General features: G+C 37.2%; 1 pseudogene; it reads right to left on the minus strand.

Moving 5' to 3' along the window:
* Positions 1-315: 315 nt before the first annotated feature.
* LOC145597895 (AP-3 complex subunit delta pseudogene) lies at positions 316-3,756 on the minus strand (annotated as a pseudogene).
* Between the last annotated feature and the right edge of the window lie 302 nt (positions 3,757-4,058).

Raw genomic sequence — 4,058 nt, forward strand, 5'->3', positions numbered from 1 at the left:
GAGTATATAAGAAAACACATTACCTTAAATGATACATAGTAATTAAAACTTTCTCTGCTCCATATTAGTTGACACGTTTCCTCAATTATTTATAGGTAGAATTTTTAAAAAAAAAAAAAATTAAAACTTGGAGAAGATGCATTGAGACAACTCTAACAGGACCATATATGAATATGTTATTTCTTTAAGTACAAATCAGTGAATCACAAAATGAAGTCAAACTACTTACGTAAATAGCAGTCAAAATGTGTCAACGTATACGTATAAGATACAAAGTATATACGTCGACCGCAACAACGATACAGATCACGATACAATTAAGTATATACGTCGGCCACAACAGAAATCGAACACTGACGAACTATAAACTTTTTGTGAAGAAAATAATTAAATGAATAGATTACATGAGATAGCAACACAATAACACAAACACTGTGAGATGAAAATTTCATGACAAAATCTAAGAAAAGACCATCACAAAAACACACCTTAATATTCCAAGAGATAAAAAAAAAAACTTGTTTGTTTTGAATAAACCAAGGTATGGATTCACAAAAATCATTCCAAAGTTTCATGCTATAGCAAATAGTCAGGGATTTGTTGTGTTTGTATGGAGGCATTGTTTGAGCTGCCCTGTTTCTCTTCTGCTTTGTGTTTGCTATGACGGTGACGACTGCTCTTTTTCTTTTCCTTTTGACTTCTTTCTTTCCCTTCACCGTTCTCACCTTGGCTATGGTGTCGTCTCTCTTTTTTATGTTTGCTTCTTCTAGAACTAGAATTCCCAACCTCAGAGGTTACAGCAACAGACTGTTCTCTCAGATTAGGAGGACCGTCAATGACAAGTGTTTCCTTTCCTTTTCTTTCGACAAGTTGCTTATCAGCTTCACTATATTTTGATGAAGTTGACACTTCTTCATTTCCTAAAAGAACATCCCTCACAGCACCAGAAAGCAAATCATCTGTAATGTCTAACTTTTTTGCAGGTATGAAATTTTCACCTTCATCCAGTTTGACAACCACTGGCCTAGGCTTAGCATGATTTGGTTTTTTCTTAAGTTTAAGTGATTGATCAGTCAATTTCACGAGATCATTCACTTCATTGTCGTTCTTGTCCAGATTTTTACTTTCAATAGCGGGAGGGTAATCATTAGAAACTGTATCATCCTTTTCTGAAGAAAGATAATATAACCCATGTCTTTTACGATGCTGTGCAAGCAGAGATCCGGATATTGTTGACAAATCTACATCTTCAGTACCTTGGCCATTAGAAAGAATACAATCATCTTTCTCACTGGAACGAGAAGTTCCAAGACTAAATGTAGTCGGTGGATTTAGCTGAATGTCGCTATAAATCAAGTCCAAATCAGCGAGATTGTCTTTAAGAGTAAGATCATCAGGTGCAGGAATTCTTGCTTGAGCAGCTACTGGGATTGGACCAAGCTCTTCCACAAAAAGATCATCAAAGAGTTTAGTGATTTCAGAAACTTCAAAATCTTTCTTCCCTGATTTGTCAACATGATGTCCAGAACAATGAAGAACATCTTCCTTTACTAAATGCACAACTCCAAGAATGTTCCGTGCCCTTTCTTGTAATTCCACTTCATTGCTCCATAATAATGGTCTTAGAGCTGTTTCTGTCATATTTAACAGCTTAACAACTGCCTCTTGGGATGAAGTTTCTCTCTCAGGCAATGATAAAGTGGGTTTCTGTTGCACAGCATCTTCAATGCCATATTCACCAAATGACCAAGAATAAGATTGTTCGACTGCAGACTCAGGCATTTGCTCAGAATTTGGAACAGCTTCATGTATTGACTTATCTTGGCTTTCAGGGCATTGCAATCCAGACTTTGATTCAAAGCTTAAAGATGTCATATCATCAGCAATGGAAGAAGCATTCACTCCATCTCGCTGCCAGAGATAAGACTGAAGGCAAAACACTAAAACCTTAAATGTGGACTGAATATAGACAGCTCTTACTAACGGTGGCAGTAAATTTGTACGTGGCTGCAACAATGCCTCCATCAGTTCACATGGGTTATTTGAAAACTCAACATACTCACCAGAAACCCATGCGGCAGCAGATAATATCCCGTGTAAGAAAGGGTTACCAAGTAATGCAGGATCAACTAATAGGTCCCGGCCTACCTTGACTAGCTCAGGTCTGGCATCCTTTACTCTCATACCAATATCAACAAGTTGGTTCTCGATTTCATCCCCTGATTGACAATGTGGAACCCTAGCCATTTCCCCAAGAAGCAATACATACCAATCAAAATCAAAAACAATCTCATAATAATTCCTAGAGCAAGTGACCAGTATCGATCTGAGGATCTCATTACAAAATTCAGGGTCAGACTTCAGGGCATAATTAACCAAAACCTTGGTAATCTCAGCCACATTATCCTCCGACACCATAGACATGAGAAGGCGCAACGAAGTTAGCTTAATATTAGTATCTACATCACTAAGAGACTTAAGCACAACATCCTTGTTCTCCAACACAGCCCACAAGTGCTTCGTAGCTAAATCAGAAAGCGCTTGTAAACCAAGGTACTTCAAATTAGGATCATCCTCAGTCAAAAACTCCTTAATCTTCACACTAGCAAGCTTAACAGCAGACTCATGATCACTCAAGCTACTCACAACTGTTCGTATACACTCAAAAACCAACGATTTCGCCATGGACCGTTGCATAATTTCACAAATCGGACCAACAATCTTCTTCCCTAACCTAGGCTCTAACAATGCCAACTTAGCAAACATCTTCAACACCTTGATCAACACCCAATTATTCTTACAATTAAGCAAAATTCGATAGAACTCGGGCGCTAATGGCAAATACGTTTTCGTGTCCCGTAAACTAAGCTCACAAAACACCCCAACAGCGGCCGAAACAGCCTGAGGATCAGTACTCTCCAAATTATCAACTAATCTCTTAAAACACACCCTAACAGCATCTGGGTACTTGTTAAAAACTCTCAGAAAAACACCAATCGCCTTCTTTTTAACATAAGGTCTAGTACTAGATAACAATGTAAACAAATCATTGCACAAATCACGACACAAATCAGGCGTACCAATAACTGATAAACATTGAAGAGCAAGACTGACCTCAAAATCATTAGAACTGGAAAGATCTTTCCTGAATTGATTGGTAACAAGAAGAAGAACTTCAGTAGATTCATTGAAAGTAGCAGAAGCAGCCAAATACCCAATTCGTTTGAGATTGAATTGAGGGTAACTGATTACTTCTACTACATGAAAAGCAGCCCAAGTAATTTCAAACCCAAAAATTGAGTGAAGATAAGTTAATTTGAGAACTGCAGTGGATTTCATTTGTGGGTCTGTTGATTTGATTTCGCGGCGAATTTCTTCAATGGCTTTTGAGAGGAAAGATGAAAGGGGTGTTGATGATTCTGGGGAATGAAGTCGAATTCCTTTGATTAAATCATCTAATGAGCGTTGGAAGAATGAGTCCATTATTGATGAATTCGCCATTGATAAATTGGTTTGAGCTTTTTCTGATGATGATTTTGATTCGATGGGGTATTTTAGAATTGTGGGGAATTCATGATTGAGTGTTAAAGTTTTTGGGAGAAGATTATAAGGTTTTTTGGGTGGAAAAATGGAGGTAAAGGGAATTTGTAAGTGGTTTTGATTGTTCGAATTGAGGAAGAAGATGATGATTGTGAATTGTGATGGTATGAATTCAATCAGTGCAGAATGCCAGAAAGGCAAAGTCTTGAGACCTAAATCTGAATTCTCTACAGCCAAATTATGCGAGAGGTTTACACGATTTTTTTTTGGAAAATTAATTTGAATAATCCAACCTTTACGCGATTCATTTTTAATAATCCGACCTTTTGATTATACATGAATAATCTAAGCTTTATATTCCATTCTTTTTTATTAGGCCAAGATGACCGGTTACCTGTTCTTCAAGTAATTTTTTTTTCTTTTCAGTTTTTTACATAATAAAGGAAAAATAATAAAAATAAAAATTCTTTCTCTCTCCTCCTCCTCCTCCTCCCAGCCATCCTCCACTTCCCCTCTGC

The sequence above is a fragment of the Chenopodium album genome, chromosome 20 (genome assembly GCF_948465745.1).
Source record: "Chenopodium album chromosome 20, dcCheAlbu1.1, whole genome shotgun sequence".
NCBI classification, from domain to species: domain Eukaryota; kingdom Viridiplantae; phylum Streptophyta; class Magnoliopsida; order Caryophyllales; family Amaranthaceae; genus Chenopodium; species Chenopodium album.